This window comes from Mirounga leonina, unplaced genomic scaffold, assembly GCF_011800145.1.
Source record: "Mirounga leonina isolate KUSES-001 unplaced genomic scaffold, KU_Mleo_1.0 Mir_82, whole genome shotgun sequence".
Classification (NCBI taxonomy): Eukaryota; Metazoa; Chordata; class Mammalia; order Carnivora; family Phocidae; genus Mirounga; species Mirounga leonina.
This window is the reverse complement of record NW_023270825.1, coordinates 44,318,538-44,338,869: the sequence shown is the minus strand read 5'-3', so window position 1 is coordinate 44,338,869 and position 20,332 is coordinate 44,318,538. Positions and strand designations below refer to the sequence as shown.

At 43.6% G+C, this 20,332-nt stretch overlaps 1 long non-coding RNA gene across 1 annotated transcript; it reads left to right on the top strand.

The window, feature by feature from the left end:
* The first annotated feature begins 267 nt into the window (after positions 1-267).
* Positions 268-16,753, top strand: LOC118002104. The gene is made up of 3 exons (XR_004676939.1): positions 268-644; positions 3,467-3,783; positions 16,567-16,753. It is a non-coding gene; the product is annotated as an uncharacterized LOC118002104 (long non-coding RNA).
* Positions 16,754-20,332: the final 3,579 nt, after the last annotated feature.

Here is a 20,332-nt window from a genome sequence, read left to right as displayed (position 1 = left end):
AGCAACCAAGGCGGGGCCTTTGGGGGCACAGGGCAGCCCAAGGTAAGAGGGCAAGATGACTGATGCTCCACCCCTGTGCTCTTCTCAAGCCCAGGGAGGGCCCGAACCGCTGTTCTAGAAAAGAAGCTCCTGGAGGCATCTGCATTTTGGACTCAGTTCTTGCCCTCCTTGGCTTCTCTGGCTGAGAGACTTCGAGAGGGCATTCCCAATTGTCAGTCTCTAGGGGGGAAAGGCGGGGACACCGGATATGTATTTCTGAGGACAGAAATGCCCTAAGCCCAGAGAAAAGGTGACAGCTTTAGAGAAAGAAATGGGCTCCATCTTCATTCTGGGAACCCTGGGCTTGGGGACTAGGCTGCGGACGGGCTGGGGACAGGATAGCAAGAGAGAAAGCGGGGCTCCGAAGGAACGCCTCTCTCGATGCCTCGTGGCGTCCCCGCTCGGACGCAGGGCCATGTGACCTTGCGTCCCCAGGGCCAGCTCCGAGATCACGCGATGTGAGGTGGGAGGCTGCGGGAAGGGAGCCGGCCTGCGTTTGCGGAGAGCCGAGATGCATGCACCCCGCTCTCACCTCCGCAGGCGGACGCAGGAGGAGGTGCGGCCCCGCGGAAATCCTAAGGCACGCTGTCCCTTCGCGACTGCAGGTGCGTAGCAGGCCGGGGACACGAGCCTCGCCCGTCCCACCGCGTCCTCTCGGGTCACACGCGGCCGTGGGCTTCCCCGAGGTCCCGCCGAGAAACGTCCGCTCGCGTCCCGCGATGTCCGAGGGCCCGGGGAGGCGGCGGGGGCTCGGGAGGCTGCGGCGCCCGCTCCTCGGACACTTTCCCTCGCGTCCCGGCGGCGCCGCCCTAGTGAGCGGCCCCACGTGTCAGCGCAGGCCGTGGACGCCACCCCGCGCGGCTCCCGCGGTCGCGCCGCCGCGGACTCTGGCCCTCCGAGCTCCGCGGCTGCACCTGCCTGCCTGTGAGAGCTCGCCCGGCTCTCAGACTCCTTTTGCAGGATTTGTGCCCCAGATGGCTAATCCGACCCCCCGCTTGAATACACAGCGAGCGCCCCGGCCACCCAGGCGAGCCACCCGCACAGATTTGCCGTGCGACCGCGAGAGTGGCTCCTCAGACGTCCAGAGTTCCCACTTCTTTCTGCGTCCTCCTCGACTTGGAAACTCCGGACTGTTTCTGGAGAGAAGTGGGGGAGGAAATAGGAAGACAGGGAGGGAGGGAGGGAAGGAGGAAGAGTTCTAACGTGGTTCCTGCGACAATTTGCTCCTGCTTCCTGCATCACCACCCCCCCACCCCCTCGCCCGCCCCCGGATATGTTGGGGCACAGGGTACTGGAGTCCTGCTTCTACTCGCAGAAAATTGACTTTGGCTAGTATTTGTTAAGCTTGCCTCCTTAGCTAGCCACCCCCTCCCCTACCGGTTCCATCTTTTGATAGGTTGTCCAGGCCGCAGAGTCTGGTTTTTCCCATCAGGTAAGGAAAAGAGTGAGCTTCCTCAGGTGCCTGGGCTCCTGGGATCTGCCGCGTCTACTTGCCAAGCCCAGCAGTGATACCTGCCAGTTGATGTCACAGCAGAGAGTGAGACTAATAAGGCTAGAAAGGAAGAACGGGGACCTGGCTCGGAGAGGCCAGCAAGAAGTGTGAGGTTGCTGGCAGAGGCTTCACATGGTCCCTGGTGGGGCAGCGGATCATTGCCAAACCATCTGGGGGGGGGGGTCTTAGCCTTCCCTCAAGAGAGGTGAAAATGAAACATGACAAGGAGACTCCTCTATTCAGTACACGGGAATGACAGGCTGGATTTTGAAGCCTTTGCCTCAGAATTGATTTTCATTCTGAAAATCTTTTTGTTCCTCCATCACTTCCTACATGTGTTAGGATGTCAACTGCAGGTAACGGGTCGATATGTCTTCAGTTTGTACCAAAATGTGCTGTGCCACTCTTGCATCTGATTAGTTCTTTAGCTGGAACCTGAGAAGGTTGACAGTATGGTTTTCTGTCCCCAGCTTCAGAAAGAACTAAAAAACAAAACAAAACAAGTAGAAACTGGAGGACTGAAACACAAAAGGTCTTAAGGGGAATATAAAAGTGAGTGCTAGCTTTCCTTCTTGTATTTAAATAAAATGCTAATCTTTTTATTTTTTTAAAGATTTTATTTATTAATGCTAATCTTTTTAAATTAGATATTCTTAAACCTGCTAAGTGGCATCATTAAGGATCTCTAGATGGATTTTAGGGGATCTGTGAAAACCGCAAAATTTATGCATACAATTAGGGAAATAGATGTAAAAATGTGTGGAGGGGGTATAACTTTATCAAATTTTCAAAGGGATTTGGACCCAGGAATGGTTAAAAACCTGTAGAATATGCTGCATGCAAATCCCTTTCTTATCAAGGGAGTGTCTCCAAGCTGTACACACAGAAACCTTGACTCAGTGGTACACAGCTTTCACACTCCAGGGCAAAATGTTTTGTTTTGTTTTGTTTTGAGACTTTATTTGAGAGAAAGAAAGAGAGGGAGGAGGGAGAGAGCACTTGAGCCCCCCACAGGAGCAGGGGGAGGAGCAGAGGGAGAGGGAGATTATGTCCAGGAGTTGTTCTCCATCCCAGGACCCTGAGATCCTGACCTGAGCCAAAACCAAGAGTCTGAGCCACCCAGGCGCCCCCAGAGCAAAATGTTAACTCTCCACTGAGACAACAGAAATGTCTCTCTGTTTAGAGCCAGCACCTTACAGAGGGAAGGACCCTGGCAGAAGTGCAGAAAAGTGACCTGGAACTCAGGTCCCTGCTCTGCCCCATGTTAGCTGTCCTCACCACTTAGCCACCTAAGACTCCTGAGATTCTTAGTTTGTAGATCAAATGCTGGAGTATATGTAAAGCTAATTCACAGATCACAAAACATATGCCTAGTGGCGTTTATTTATGAAAATAAAGGCTAATGGGTTTCCACATTCATCCACAGGATGAACAATTATGTAAATAATTATAATTAGGTGAATATTTGCATATTTTCTTCAACCATATATTTACATGGAAAATCAACATATTTTGGATTCGTACCCATTGTTAGGTACCTTCATGTTTCATTATCTCATTTAATCCTTGAACCGATTTATGGCTTATATACTATAGTTATCCCCTCTGCCCTCCCTCCTGCCCCCTTTTTAACATTTGAAGAAAGAGAGACAAAGAGAGGTTAAGTCAATTGCCCAAGGCCACCAGCTAACACCAGAGTTCAACTTCAGATGAGATCCCTGCTTTAGAGAAGGGATACTAGAAAAAAAAAAAAAAAGCAAATTTTGTTCAGATTTAAGTAAATTTAATTCCTATGGTACTTGTATATTCTGTGCAAAAGTATAAGAGTTTGAATTAGAGCAGCCACATTTGGGATGGTCAGTGTTCTCATAAACTCTTTGCTGGAAAACTGTCTTTAACCCATTCACTTCCTTTTTCATTTCCTCCACATTTCAGGCTCACCAGCAGATTAACAGAAATTTATACACTTAGTTCCTTATTAGTGGCACCTACGCTTCAACTAAATAAGGCAGCCTTAGAAGGGAAAGAAGACCTTTGCCCCCCACTCCCGCAACCCGCTCCCGTAAGCCTCTGGAGGAAGCGCTGCCATCTTCAACAGCTGACAAATGGCAAAAGTGAGACCCTCCTCCAAATGGTTCAATGTCTCACCCAAGATGAGTTAGCAAGAACACAGATCTTTTTGTGTCTACACCATCAAGTCACGGAGCTGATGCAAACAGGACAGATTTGTTTTGCTGCTCCCTGAGTTACAGGTGTGTTAAAAGAACTGCTACAAGCTCTGGTCCACTTTATTTTAAATACGCTCTTCTGCCTTTAGCGTTTGGATGTGGGTTTGTTCAACAGATAGGTCTCCTATTTTATTTCTGTTTAGCATAAAATCCATGATACCAAACTCTATACTACATAAGTCTGTGGAAGCTCCAGAGAGCAGGCAGACATCTGTTCTTGATCTTTAATTATGTTTTAATTATAGTTTGAGAACCAGTATCACAGAAAATGAGTTGCTGGAGGGCGAGGCCCAAAAGCCAAAACAAAAAAATATGGATAATAGTAGGCACTTTGCTCAAAAAAAAATTATGAATTATGGTACGTTTCTGTCAAGGCCTCAGGGTGCTGGGAGGGGGAATAATGGATGAAAACATCTTCTTAGTGACATTTTGGTACTTTAACTTAAACAAGGGGGAATTGACAAAATGATTTTTAAAATGCAGTAGTCAGTGTAGAGTGCTTTTTAAAACATAGCCTTGAAGTCGGATAGCCTGGTTTTAGGGATAGCTACACCAGTGCATACTATATGTATGAATGTGGATATGTGGTTTTATTTCTGGAAACCGCCATTTCTTCATAAGTTATATGGACTAGATGGTCTCTAAACTTTCAGTGTCAACAGCGTTTTCTGTAAAGGACCAAACAGCTAATTATTTAGGCTCTGGGGGCCACACACTGCCTCTGTCATTATTCCTTCTCCACCTCCCCCTATCTTGCCCCCATTCCCTCCTCCTCCTCCCTTGCTTTCCCTTTCTTCTCTTCCTCTTTCTCCTCCTCCTACAATTGTTTACAGATATACAAACCATTCATATTCCTTTGTTAGGGCTGTGTGGCTTAAACAGAAACTTACCATCTTGTAGTTCTGGAGGCTAGAGGTGGAGATCATGGTGTCAGCAGGGTCGGTTCCTTCTGGGGGCTGTGCAGAACAATCTGTTCCCTGACAATCTCTGGCGATCCTTGGCTTGCAGAAACTTCACCCAACTTCTACCTTTACGTTCACATGGTATTCTCCCTGTGTGTCTGTGTCCAAATTTTTCCTCTTTGTAAGGACACCAGTCATATTGAACTAGGGTCCCATCCTACTCCAGTATGACCTCCTCTGAACTAATTACATCTGCAGTGATGACCCCCTTTCCAAATTAAGGTCACATTCTGAGATGATGGGGTTTAGGTTTCAACATATGAATTTTAGAGGGACACAATTCAATTCATAAGCTCATTCTTAGCTCATAGACCATACAAACATGGGTTGCAAGCTATAGTCTGCTGATCCCTTTAGTAAGACCTCTGTTTATTCTAAAATTCCATAATTCTCTATTCTCCATGGCTTTATATCACAAATTGTCTCAATATCCATTCATTTCACATTTTTTTTTTTTTTTTATTGAGCATCTACATATGCTAGGCACTGTTCTAGATTCTGGGACACAGCAGTGAAAAATGGATTAAAATCCTTGTCTTCCTGGAACTTACAGTCTAGTAGGAAAGGCAGACCACCAACAAAGTAAATATGAACAATTCATAGAATGTTAGATGGAACTAGGTCCTAAGAATAAAAATAGAGTGGGAAAGAGAGATAGCAATGGAGTTGAATTTTAATAGAGCAGTCATGGAATGCTTCACAGAAAAGGTAATATTTGAGTAGAGACCTGAAAGAGATGAGGGACCCAGCCACTTGGATACTGGGGGAAACTGCTTCATCAAAAGGACAGCAGCATAAACTCTTGAGTGGAAGTGGGCCTGGTGTGTTCAGGAAATAGCAAAGAGGCATGTGTGCTTGAGTGGAGTGAGCCAAGGAGGGGAGGGGCTGGATATTAGGAGATGAGATCAGAGAGGTAGAGGCGGTGAGAGGTTAGATGGTGTATGGTCTTGTACCCCACCATAACAGCCAATGTCAGGACTAGGTTGAGGCAAAGGAGGCACCCAGGGCTCCCTATTTAAGGAGGCGCTCCCTCTCACAGTGGTGCAAGTGCTGGGTGGGCCCCCAAGAGTAAGCACCTCCTTAAATGCTGTGTCCTAGGTGCCTCCCTCCCCTCACCTAGTTCTGGCCCTGGAAAGGGCTTTGGCTTTAATTTACAAGTGAAACAGGAAGCCTCTAGAGGGTTTTCAGCAGAGGAGTGGCATGATCAACATTATATTTTATCAGGATCACTCTGGCTGCTGTGTTTAGGGCAAGGATAGAATAAAGGGGGCCAACTGGAAGACTACTGAAATAATTTCCTGAGTAAAGTGGTGAAAGGGTCTGTACCTGGTGACCCGCCAAGGATTGGCCTCCCTCCCCCATAGAGTTATCAGGCACAAAACCAGTGAACCTTGGGTTCTCTTTTCTTTTTGTTCTCACTCAACATTCTTTGGAGATTACCTACCTTCTAGACTAGATATCAGGTGCTGGGGTTCCAATAATGAACAAGAAATGGTCACTGCCTCAAAAAGTTAATAGTTTTTTCCTTCTTTCCTTTCTTCTTTCCTTCCCTCTTCTTTCCCTCCCTCCTTCCTTCCTTCTTTAAATATTTTGAAATTTAAAACAAAAACAAAAATCCTTCCTCAAAGCTTATCTTTTAGGAAATCTGCCACACATGCTGAGGGTTTCTGGTCCAAGCACTCCATTCCTGTTCCATTTGGAGTAGTATATAGATGTGGGGAGCACTGAGGAAGGACTCTGGATATTGGTCATGATTTATTATGATTTCTCATGGGAATACTACATCTCCCTTTCAGTTGTAAGACCAGGGAACTTTTAGGTCCAGACGGTTTGCTATCCTTATGCTCAACCTTTCATTTTATAAATTCAGAGACTGAGACCCAGAGAGATAACCCACAATTACCTACTTAGTGGTAGAGCATGGCAGACTGTATTTTTCAAAGCTAGCTACAATGTCTTCCATCTCACATGCTCTTGAATATGACTTCGACACTCTTCCTGTGGAAAGATGGTAATTTTCTATTGCTGCTACAACAAATTACCACAAACTTAATGGCTTACAACAGCACAAATCTATTATCTTACATTTATGGAGATCAGAATTCCAACATGGATCTTACTAGGCTAAAATCAAGGTCAATAGTAGGGCTGTGTTCTTTCTGGAGACTCTAGAGAAAATCTGTTGCCTTGCCTTTTCCAGCTTCTAGAGGCTGCCGGCATTCCCTGATGCCTGGCCAGCATCCCTCTATCCTAAGCTTTCACCTCATATTTCCTTCTCTGACTCTGACCCTCCTGCCTCCCTGTTATAAGGACACTTGGGATTACACTGGGCTCACCCAGAGAATCCAGGATCATCTCCCCATCTCGAGGTCCTTAACTGAATCACATCACAAAGTCCCTTTTGCCAGGTAAGGTAACATAGTCATAAGTTTGGGGATTAGGACATGGACCTCTTTAGGGGGTTGTTATTCTGCCTACCACATTGGGTAAGCCCATGACTATAGCAGAATTGAGCTATATACCTTCCAAGATTCGGCCATGGAAGTGATACTGCTTCCAACTGGTTGTCTTGAATCACTTGCTTTTACAACCCAGTACCATCGCCATGCTGTGAGGACACCCAAATAACCCAAGCAGAGAGGCCACATGTAGGTGTTCTGGCTGTCAGCCAGCCACAGCCTCAGCCTCAGCTGGCAGCCGGCCTCACCCACCACCCATGTGCATGAAGATGCCTCCAGGTGATTCCAGTCCCCAGCCCTGTTGCACTACCCCCAGCTTTCAGATATTCCCACCTGAGGCCCCAGATATCCTAAAGGAAAGATACATATCTTCACTATGTCCTGTTCAAATTCCTGATCCACAGAAAATGTGAGAAAAAAATAAAGTAATTGTTGTTTTAAGTTAATAAGTTTGGGGATGATTTGGTATACAGCCATGGGAAACTGACACAATGGGCCACGACCATATCTTCAGTTCCTCAGGCCCAGTGCTTTTTCCACCCCAAATATTACCCTTTGGGCAAGCAAGCACATCAGTGAGCACAAATCATTTATTGAGCACCTATTAGGAGAAATGCCCTTTGAGATATTTAAAAGTCTGTTACACTTGCTCTTCATCTTCAGAGAACACTCTTTAATCTGGTGGGAAAGATGTCCAGAAAGTATCCGTCAGGAGTGGAGTTAGGAGGCTGATGCACTAGTCATGGTAAGGGGTGGGAAGACCCTGAACCCTGGGCATGGCATCAAGAAAGAAGAAAAATTAAAATCTGAGAACTTTCCTGAGGATTAGTTGACAAGAACTTCCAGATGAGGGATATGCAGAAAGAGAGGTAAGGGTAAGGAGAATTCTGTTGTTTCTAGCCATTAATGGAGACGGGAAATCTAAGAGGAAAGTCGGGTTGGAGGAGCCTTTATGGGACATAAATTCAGTGTCTGGTCAGAGTTTCTAGGCTGGGGAAGCAGAACGCTTCCATGTGTCACCAAGCCCCAAGCTCCACAAGGACAGGAGCTCCTTTGTTTTGGGTCCCCACCCTATGTGTCCCTTCACACGGCTGTTGACTTGTATCCTTTAGTTTCCTTTGTAATAAATCAGTAAACTAGTAAGTAAAAAAAAAAAAACAAAAACCAAAAAAAATTCAGTGTCTGGTCATCAGTGAGGCTAATCTGTGTTTTAGAAAGCATTTTCACCATTAAATAATGCTTAGTTCCCAATGACAGAACATCTAAAGGACCAACGAGGGTCACCTTAAGAGGTCCTACTGTGTATGTAGGCAGAGAAGTGGAATTCCTAACATGCATCACTGGGGAGCATATCTACAGCACCATTTCTCATGGACAATGCAGCTTTGCATAGACTTGTTGCATTTGTTCATCACAGCAGATCACAGAAGGCTGGGTAGAACAAGTGGTGGTGTCACCATTTTGCTACTTAGAAAACATTCAGAAATGGCCGAGTCCCACTCCTTCCCAGTGAGTGCTGCCTCTCTAACAGAGTTTCTCATGTCTCTTGCTTCCATTCTCTGGTGAGTTTCAAGGCATTTTCATGTGGACCTCAGAGATCTAAGCAAGCAAGAATTTGCTACCATGAGCATGTTCTGGTTTTTTCCATAATGGGTCACTTTCACAATGGGCTACAAAGTTTGCTTCCACATAATTATAAATATAGTATTTCCTGCCCTGCTTGAGAAACCCAAATCATAGCCATGGAATTCATTTTCATCCCTCTCCACTACTCCACAACCAGTCCCTCCTCACTCTAGCCCACAGAAGCTGCTCTAGGAATTTACCTGAGTCACAGACGAATTCTTTCTACTTTTTATTTCGTTGCCCATGTGAGGAGAAGTGCTGTGCTATGACTCCCTGGAAAGTCAGGAAAGCTGTGACAAAGACGCCCGGAACGTATGCAACTGGTTGAGGAAAAAACCGGAAGACTTTACTTTTTGTGGTCTCAAATGGGAGATACAGAAAACAATAGGTATATCAATACTCCAATTTAGTTTTATTAAATAACACTTTTTCCTGATTCAAAACTAATACAATTTTATTTTAAATATTTTAGAAAGGGTGTGAAAGGCACTAAGAAAAAACAAAATCCCTTTGTGAACTTTTCCCCCAAAGATAACTATTGTCAAAATTAGTTGAAAGTACTTTTTGGACTTGTTGTCTTTTTTGTTGTTGTTGCTTCGTAAATATACACTTAAAAACATTTTTAATGTAATTTTGCTGCACTTACTGATTTGCAAGCTGATTTTTAGCCTTTTTACTTAATACATTATGAATATCTTCACAGTCAGATCTTGTTCTTGAAGCCAAGGTGAGAGGTTCTCTATGGACTAACTGTACTTATTATATGAACATTTTATCTATGATACATTTATCTTTTCTCTCCTCAAGTGTTTATTAATTCAAGGAATATTTATTGTAGACCCACTGTAGGTCAAGTACTGTTGCTAACATTGGGGATACAAAGGAGAATAAAACAGACACAATCGTTGCCATCTTTGAGCCTATATTCAAACACACAATAGTCAAAGAGGCAAATAAACATGTAATACAATGCTAGGTGGTGGTAGAATAGTATTTCTCCTATTTAAGAAAAACAGAAGGAATTACAGAAGTTTTGCATATAGATTTTAACTGGTCCTGATGTGTGTATTACCACAAAATCCAATTTAATAAAAAGAAACAGCTCACAGTCCTCATCTGTGGTTTGGATCTGCGGGTACTGTAACTGCACCAGCAGCCCTGGGGAATCATGAATGTTTCGGTTATCTGGTGCTTCGTGATAAATAACCCCCAAACAGAGTTGCTTCAAATGACAACTTGCAGTCATCTCTTACGGTTCTGTAGGTTGACTGGGCTCAGCTGGGCACTTCTTGCTTGGGGTCTCATGCACTTGCAGTCAGGTGGTGGCTGGGGCTACAGACTGGGCTGGATGTCCAAGATGGCTTCTTCCCGAAGGGTCTGACACCTCGCCTAGACGCCTGGGATTGCTGTGGATGGGTGAGGCGGGCAGCTGTCCCTTTTTTTCCATGCAGCCTCTCAACACAGATAACTTGGGTTTTATCACAGCATGGTGGTCTCCTAGTAGTAAAACTTCTTATATGGCAGCTGGCTTCCACCAGCAGGAGCTTTCAAGGAACCCAAGGCAGAGGCTAGTAGGCTTATTTTGACCTGGTCTCAGAAATCACACCAATCAGTCCTACCATATGCCACTGGCTACATAAAGCCTGCCTAGATTCAGTGAGGGAGGGGTCTATGCAAGGGTGTGAATGCCAAAAGCCAGTGTTCATTTCAAAAGCATCTTTAGAGCCTAGCGGCCAAGATGAGGAAAGTAGCTTAAACAAAACAGAATGGCATTAGACTATGGAAATACTGAAGGTTGCTCCACAGAGCTCAGCATATACCAAATGAAGGCCCTTTCTCAAAGCAGTCCCCAACACCACAAGCCTGCTAATTCTCTGGGCCAATTAATGCCGGCAGTGGACAGAAGTGCAGAGACATAGCCATTTTGTTCAAAAGGTGTGACTCTTTGATGCATGGTGAGGAAGGAACCCTTCTGTGGAGAAAAAAAGGATTCCTATCACTGGGAGCCAGAAAGGAGCACTGATTTCTTTCCTCCGGTAGGACAAAGCACATCTGAATGCCCAACTCTCTCCTGCTCAGTATACCGGGTATGTTGTCCTCGGGCTACTTTATCATTTAGGCCAATGGCAGCCCTGGCTAAGAGCTACTAAATACTTGGTTTAGACTAGGTGCCTAGGCCCGTCTCTATATATGTACTTATTCATTTTGTATTGATAGGCACCCATGAGATAACTGTCACTCCTGTTTTACAGATAAGGAAACCGAGGCACAGAAACTTTCAGCCATTTGCCCCAGATCTCATACGGGGAGTCCAATGCCAGAGCCCATCCTCTTAACCACTGCACTGCACTGCCTTGAGCAAGTCGCCCACTTCTCTGGGTTGCAGTTTTCTCATCTGTAAAACAGAACTAACCCCCCTTCCCTCACAGACTTGCACTAAGAAAAGAGTGTCTGCCCAGGTTTGCAAAACGTGCAGGCTATGTAACCCTGGACAAAGTGCTTAATCTTTCTGAGTCTTGGTTCCTTATTTAATAAAGGAGTGTGTTCCTCTGAGGAGTCCATGAGTTAATGCATATAAAGTACAGTGTCTGGCATAAGGGGTTTAATAAATGGTATTAATTGGTATTAATATTATTATTGCTTATACTATAGCACAAATTCAAGGTTCTTAACTTGAACCTAACACCATACAAGTCTCCTGCTAAAATTGCTGTTATTTTCTCTGGTTTTTACTGTTTCCTTACTTTCCCACCCAGGAAACAGCTGCACATTTGGGCAGAGGGACATAAAAAGCATTGGTAGATAGTCACGTTGTCACCACAGATGTCCCTGCTTTGGCTGAGGACAGAGGACTGCAGCCAATATTCACAGAGGACTGCAGATGTTCTCCTTTAACTTGGATCAGAGGGACCATTATAGACACAGTGTGGGTACTGCAGACTTTACTGTTCAGAATGGAATATTACAGAATATGCATGAATTCATCCAACATTTATTGAATACCTACTCTGTGCTGAGTTGCCTTGGAAATACAAAGATGAATGGGACATGCTCCCTGTCCTCTTAGACCTCAAAATATAGATGTGGAGATAAAACACATGTAATTAACCATAGTACAGTGTGAGGATTCTAGGTATAGTAGAAATACAAACAGTGGTTGATCTCAGAAGGGGAAATTTTGTCAGAGAGGTTTGGAAGGAGACCAGGAAGACTTTTTGGATGAAGTGGTATTTTATCAAGGCTTAAACAAAATGAAAGCCCTTCAATAAGCAGAGATGGGGCAGGACAAAGATCATTCAAGGTGGAGGAAATGATGTGAAGGCAGATGAGGAATAAGGTGAGTGAGCTGCCTAAGTAGAGTGGATGTGTGCATGGCAGGTACTCCTGATTGGCTGGCCCACCTTCATCCTTAACCTTGCCCTCCCCCCACCCCATCACCTTCCACCATGTGACACCCTTCTGACCACTGAGTCATAAGCAGAAGATTGCTAGGTTAGGATTCTGGGAAGGTATTCACTTCACCCATAAAAACAGGACAGGCTCAATTAGCATGCACTTTCCTTCAGCTTTGACCCTTGCCTCCTACTGGTAATGTGACTGAGATGCTTGGAAGTGCATCTTGAGGTCATGAGGTAATAAGCAAAAATCATATAATGGGATGGTGGAACAGAGAGTTAGAAGGAGCTTGGATCCATCATTGAGCACTTGCACCAGCCCTGAACTGCAGACCTATTAATTTCTTATTATGTGACAAAAATAACTATTTGTTTAAGCCAGCACACATCAGATGTTCTGTTACTTGCAGCTGAAGGCATTCCTGACTGATACAGGGGCAATGGTGACTCACAGGATATAAGGCCAGAAAAAAATGAGTGGGATCTATATTTCAAAGGGTCATAGAATCCATTTACAAACTGATTGTTCCTTATTTAGGAGGCTGTGAGGAGCCAGTGACTGTTTGTGAGTAGTAATAGTACTGAAGTTGTACTTTAGGAAGACTTATCCAGGAACAAAAGAAAAAGTGGTTGGAGTCAAAGAAAATGTTTAAGAAACAATTCTAGGGCGCCTGGGTGGCTCAGTTGGTTAAGCGACTGCCTTCGGCTCAGGTCATGATCCTGGAGTCCCGGGATCGAGTCCCGCATCGGGCTCCCTGCTCAGCAGGGGGTCTGCTTCTCCCTCTGACCCTCCCCCCTCTCATGTGCTCTCTCTCTCTCAAATAAATAAATAAAATCTTTAAAAAAAAAAAAAAAAGAAACAATTCTAATAGTTGCTGTACAAAGTAGGATCTCCTTATCATAATCTCTATCACAAATTTGAAAAACATAAATGTATAATTTGAGGTATGCAATGAACACTTTGGATGTAAAGTATACTTATATAAAACTGCTGTATTATTAATTTGCAACCTACAGTCTAAAGAAAATCTCACTTTGCTTTTTGAAGGCAGTTTCAAAACCAGTCTCCTTAACCTTTTCTGCAACCGGACTGCGACCCTCCACCCTCTTTTCTCTTTAAAAATTGAAGCGCCATCACTGTCTAAGTAAGAGAGTAGCACCAGACAGTGAAAGGAATGAGAGATGTGAGAAGTATTTTATAGGAAGAATTGACAGGTTTTGGCAACTGTTTAGATGCTAGGATCAAGAATCAGGATGAATGAGGGGTGACTCCAAGGTAAGGTCTATTTTTCTCAAAGTTTCAGGAGAGAAGTGTGCAGAAGGAGCAGGTTTGAGGGCAGAGCAGTGGGAGATGGTAGGTTCCTCAGGCAGTTGACTGTCAGGAAGGGAGACTTTAGGAACTGTCCACATCAAATGGGGTGCCACTGCAACCTACAGCTAGAAGAGGGACTCTCATTGGAAGCCAGTGCCCGTGAGGGTCTTCCTGGATCAACTCTACTTCATCCTATTCCCCGTATATGATGGCTAATCTTATGTGCCAACTTGATTGGGCCTTGAGGTGCCCAGATATTTGAGCAAGCATTTTTCTGGATTTGTCTGTGAGGGTGTTTCTGGATGAGATTAATATTTGAATTGGTAGACTGAGTAAAGCAGATTGCTCTCCCCAATGTGGGTGGGTCCCATCCAAATCAGTTGAAGGACTAAATAGAACAAAGAGACTGACCCTCCCACAAGTAAGAGGGAATTCCTCCTACCTGAATGTCTTTGAATTGGGACATCAGTTTTGTTCCTGATGTTTGTCCTCAGACTGAAACATTGGCTCTTCTTGGGTCTCAAGTCTGCTGACATTCAGACTGAACTATCCATACTATGGGCTCTCCTGGGTTTCCAGCTTACTGACTGCAGATCTTGAGACATCTAACTTCCATAATCATGGGAGTCATAATTCCTCATAATAAATTTCTTTTTATATTTGGCTCTGTTTCTCTGGAGTACCTGGACTAACACACCACCCCATCTCTACTTGTTTCATATCCAACCTCCTCTTTGTCCAGCTGGCCCCCAGTTGGGTTCCTCTATCTCCAGCTTTAGCATCTCTGTCTAGATACTCTTCTCCATGGCTTGTGACATCCTCACTGCCCAGACCACTGGAACTGCCTCTCAATCTGTCCCTTCCTGGCTGACCTCCTGATACTGCAACTTCATTTGGGGGATATAAAGATCAGTAAGTCACTCTTGAGGACCTCAGAATTCACCCATTTTACAAAGATTTATTGAGTGCTTACTATTTCCCAGGCTTTGTGTAAATGAACACAAATTTGATATGGTTAAGTCCCAGCCCTCATGACGTTTGATAAAAGAGAAAGACAGATAAACTTACAATAGCAAAGCAATAGGTGACAGAGGCATTCTGGAGAAATGTCAGGACCAAGTGGGGAGCTGGAAGGATATCTGGAAGACTTCACAGTGGGGAGAACTCGCTTGAGTCCCAAGTGAGCGACAGCCTCCCAGACAGGGAAGACAGCATGTGACAGAGGTGTCACCATGCCCAGTGCATTCTGCTGCTGTGGCTGCAGGTAGGGAGAGTATGTGTCATTAAATGGATAAATGAAGCCCAAAATGTAATCTACAATTAACTGGCACAATGGACTTAACCTCTCTGAGCCTCCCTCTGCTTCTCTGTAAAATGGAGATTACCCCATGGGATTGTTACAAGGATTAAACGAGACAATGAATAAAAGGTGCTTAACACAATGCCAGGCGCAGTAAGTGCTCAATAGCTCTTGTTATCTAGTGGGGCACAGGCCAGGATTCGAATGGCATTTCACGAAGACTGCAGTGGTGTGCCAGAGTAGACTGTATGAACCAGCAAGTCCGGAGGGGGGCCGAGAAAATGAGGCCCAGAGTGGACAGTGGTGGTGAGCATAAATCTCTAGTTAGTCTAAATAGTGTTTCTTCAAACAAGGAAGAAAAATCTCTCATATTAAGCTGGCATAATAAATTGTATTTACTGCTATAAAACAGCAGCAGTAAACAGTAAGCTAGGAAAATGCTTAAATAGTTTATGGAATTAGTCATGAAGAATTTGGCATCTCCCTTCATTCTGGAGGGTGCGAAAGCTTCCCTGAATGCACTATGCATAGCACTTTTCCATTGCCTTCTATTGTGCTGTGGCCATTTGTCAAGAAGGCTCAACACTGAATCATACATAACAAGTATTGATTATTAATTGAATATTTACTACATGCAAAGCATTAGCAAAACTGTCACACTCTTTAGTACAAGATCCAAGTTCGTTCAAAAAGATTGTTCTTGTGCTAAAGAACGAGCCCTGTAAACACTGAAAGGACATATAATTTTTTGATTTGAAGATGTAAAAGCAACTGAATTTACAAACGACTGTAAATTCAACCACTGCTTCTTTAAAAATGGTATAATATTCAAAACAAAAGAAGAACTCTAAATTTTCTCACAGAATTTATCCAGGTCCCTAAACCATCCAATATGGTTCTGTGGTGCTCCACTGGAATGTTTTGGCAGGAGAAACAAAGACAAACTCTAAAGCCGTCTGTTTCCTTCAGGATGGTTTGTTCTTATGAGCACACATGAATTCAAATGTTCACCAGGGCTTTCTGAAGTTCACGTAATATGATGTTAAGTGGTACATTAAACAATGCCTTTTCTTATGAGTTGATTTCAAAGGGAATGCGATGGCGTGGTCTTTGTCAATTTCTTTCTAAGTTCTGTGATGTGGAGAGGGTTTCCTTTTTTTCTAAATGAAGGTGGGAGGAAAACAGAACCAGACTCCCTCCCATACCTGGCCAGAAGGATCCCTTCTATAGGCATCAGATTAGAAGCTCACACATTTTGGGGACCTTATGTGTTATATTCAAGTTTCCACACCTAGATCCAAGTAGACCCCAATGTACTGCCACAGCTTCCTACCAGGGGTTCGGGAGAGTTTGTGTATTAGTTATAAGCAAAGGATGCAGCAATTTTCATCTTGTTTTTAATGTAAAAGGGGAAAAAAAACAGGCAGGATATGAGAAACACAGAACGAACAGTTGCCAAGAATGCTCAGTGCCCCAGTACGCCCCTGTGCTGATCATGTATGTTGATGCTACTTCATTCTGAGATCAACCATCAGCAGCAGTTGCCCATCCCTCTTTTAGCATGGGTCACAGAACATTTATCTTCACTCTAAGATCCTGAGGCAGCTCTGCCCTGTTCTCACATTCGGCATCAACGGTTGCAAACTTCTGCCACATTTTGCCTGGCTTAAATAGTATTTTTACACATTTGCATCAACATTTTAAAACTGGGAAACTTCACACAAAAATCTTAATATTTCACTTCTCTTGTCAGATAAGAAGATTCTTCCATGGCAGTAACAGCTGAAGGGGCTGTTGAGATGTGGTGGCTAGAGCTCGTCCACTTCCGATGACACTGAGGCGGCAGGTCAGTCCCCGTTTCTCTTGCTGGGACACTGCTGTGTTTCTTACAGCAGAGAGACATTTCTCTGTGCTTCTCTCTCTCTCTAAGGTGGGGAAGTGAAACACATACACACGCACACACACGCACACACACACACACCACGCACACACGCACACACACACCCAAACCACAGTCAACAGTACTCTCTAGAAAAATCCAGCCTCCTTCATGCATTAGATGTCTTCACTGGTCCTTGTATGCTTCTGAGTTTGCTGCTTTCTTTCTTTCTTTCTTTCTTTCTTTTTTTTTTTTTTGAGTTTGCTGCTTTCAACAGCCTTTCACAGGTTCCAGCTGCAAGACTAGTCCTGGGTTCTAATTTCTACTCTGCCCCCAACTGATGGTGTGACCTTGAGCAAGTCACTCCACGGTCAACTCTAGTTCCTTCCTCTGTAAGGTGAGACAGTTGGTCTCAACCCTTCAACTCTGAAACAGAGTTGGAGCTTTGCTGCCCCAGGCAGGACCAGTCTTCTTCTCCGTCTGGCCTCTTTTCCATAAAAGCCTCCCAGGGTTAGGCAGGCACTTCAGTCCCAAGCTGGGGATGCTGACTGAAGAAGGAGAAAGAGAAGAAGGATGGGAAATGAGAGGAGGAAAAAAGCAACACAAGGAGGAACTCAATCCAGAGATGAGCAGAGGGATGAGAAGGGGAAAGATGGTCAAAAACTTCTCATTCCAAACATCCATGAATAGTCAGTTCAACAGTGGACTCTTGGTTTCAGCTCAGGTCTCCATCTCAGGGTCGAGAGATGAGCCCAGGTGGCTCCGCGCTGAGCACTAAATGGGCTTGTCCTTCTCCCTCCCCCTCTGCTCCTCCCCCTGCTTGCATGTGCACTTTTGTGAGCACGCTGTCTCTCAAACAAATAAATAAATACATAAATACATAAATAAATAAATTTTTTAAAAAGAAACACCCAAGAATGAAATAACATGATTGAAATCTTTTTATACTTTAAATGAAATTACATAAAATTTTAAAAGTCATAAATATTAATGATAAGAAAATTGGAAAATTCTGAAAACTAAAAAAAGTAAGAAAAAAACATGAACTATAACCGTACCACTTAAGGTCAAGGACTCCTTAACTCTAGGCATATCCTCTTCCTAACTTTTGTTTTTGCATTCTTTTTATAGTTGATATTATATGATAACCTCATTTAATTTGAAAACAACAAAAGTCATAAAGTAAAGTAGTCAGAACTGTCTTACTAAAGTTAAAACTAGATATACCAGTATACTTTTGTTTTACTTATTTATGTTTTTTTAATAGGCAGCACTACCAGCAAAATGCAAAAAAAAAAAAAAACCAACAAAAAAACCTGAATAAAATCTTTCATTTTCCATTACCTTTTCAATTTACCAGTGTAGTTTAAGGGTTTTGACATCATTACTCTGACATATGGGCTTTATTATAAAAGAGTTTAAAATAAGACCAATTTGCAGAGTCTTAATAAAGGAATAACTTTCTGCATTCTGACTTTTAGGTCTGAACAGCATTTTCCTACAGTCTTTTTTCTTTTCTTTTCTTTTTTTTTAAGTGGGCTTTCCTTTGGCAGGGGTCGGGGTGCCATTTCAAAGGTCAAGCATTCCTTATGTCTATTATTTCATTTCAATCAAGAGCTATAAAGTGTTGGTGATAAAATCCTCTTAAAATTGATGATTCCAGTTTTTGTGACATAGCCATTATAACCTAGATGGTTATAATTCAGTTTTAGATAACCTCTTTTTGATGCACAAAGGAAAGGTAAGAAGATGTGATTAAAAATGTTTGTAAAAGTGAAAGAATAATCTCATTGCTCAGAGAAGCTGGGATAGAGCCTATCTCTAGCTTTGCTTGCCGTTAAGTGTGCTCAGAGAATGAACGCCCCAGATACAAAGCCCAGGAGAGGAGAGGCTGCCTCTGCCCAAGCAAGGGCACTTGTCTGCAGGTCAGTTTACCTGATTCACAGAAGATCTCCAACCTTATCAGAATGGAACTACCTGGCTTATTCTATTTCTGCCTTCTTGATACCCTAGCTGGCCTTTCTTTTCCTTTCTTTCTTCTTTTCTACCTGAGAATGTCTAAAGCCTGGGGCAAGCTTCTGGGTGTCCTCAAAACTTACATGCCACTGCTTAAAGAGGTTAAGATCCCCCAGGCTGCAGTAAAAGGATAAGGTAATCATTCATCCTTTGGAGATGCTTCTCCTGGTCCTTTACCAAAACAAGGTCTGAGAAATGAGGACTGCATTCAACAGTTTAGAGAAACTCTACCATGCAAAGCCAAAGATTAGTATTAGATTTTTAGGTTAGAGAAAGTTTTCGTTGTAATAATTTATCTTGGAGAACAAGAGTTTATTTTTCATTTATCAAGAGCTTAACATTTCCCTCTTCAGAAAAATGCTTTGAGGGATACACTATACTCAAGAAAACACTCACTAACAACATATTTTTATCAGCTCAAGCTAAAAACTCTTAGAGATTAAAAAAAAAAAAAAAAAATTTCCAGCACGGGGAAGGAGGGGTTGTCTGTTGGAACTGGCTGTCCTCAGAATAGAGGATTTAGCCTCCTTTGCAGGTCCAGTAATCGCTTTAGCCCTTGCAAGGGGAAGGTTGCCCGTGAGAGGTGTTTTAAAATAACAGTAACAAGGATCTCCACAATAGGCACTCTGCTGCCAGGAGGAGCCCCAGTCTATACTTCAGTGGAAGCCACTTGATGTTTAATATTTGGAAACTCAGAGCAGAGAGCACTGGAGGAAAGGTGATTCAAGAGTTGTATTGAGGATCATTTAAAAATTTTGTTTTAGTTACACTTATCAGGAAAAGAAGAAAAAGAGAAGGGGACAGGGAGAAGTAGCAGAAGGAACACCCTTTTTACTAAGTGTGGTCAGAAAGTAAGATACACTTAAAATATTTTTATCCTAATGAAATAAAAATTTAGCTCTTCAAGGCCTAAACGTCACTCCCCTATTGAAGTCTCAAATTATATGCAGGTTGACTCAAGGTTCAGGTGATGAAGTTCCGGTTCATCTGGTTCAACCAAAAGATGGTTACTTTATCCAGAATTCTCTTTCAGAATTAGGCATGCTGAATCCTTTTTGATTTCATCGTGTTTACTCAAATTTTAAATGAAAAACTTTTTGCTAGTGAAACTCATTATGGGTGATTGAAATGTTGGTGGGAGGCAAAAAGCTATGTGCAAAGACATTTGAAAATGAAACACTCCCAGCACATAATCCCTTCCTCTGCATTGCAAGGTTTTCAAATAAATGAAAAAAAGGAAAAATGCACACGAGACCTTGCCTAGGAGAAGAAGGTATGTGCATAGGGATCTCCTCCCTGTGAAGTGCTGACATTTGACACCACTTTGAACCCTGTGTGCAGCTGGTGTTGGACTCCGAATTCTCTGCCACCTTGTTCTTGGCCTCTCACTCATCCCCGTGGCCTAGCGCCCCAGCGCCTTAAGGGCCTCTCCCACTGTAGAGGTTGCAAGCAGGGCAGAGGCTGAGCTGACCTCCTTGCCAGGGTTCCATCGGTGTTCAGTGAGAAGCGATTGGGAGGCAGGTCACCAGTGACTCCCAGAGAGGCCGCTTACTGACTTGCTGGCGATTTTTCTGTTGGTGTGTGACAAGCTTCTGAGAGTTTGTAAATAGCTGCGATTAATTCA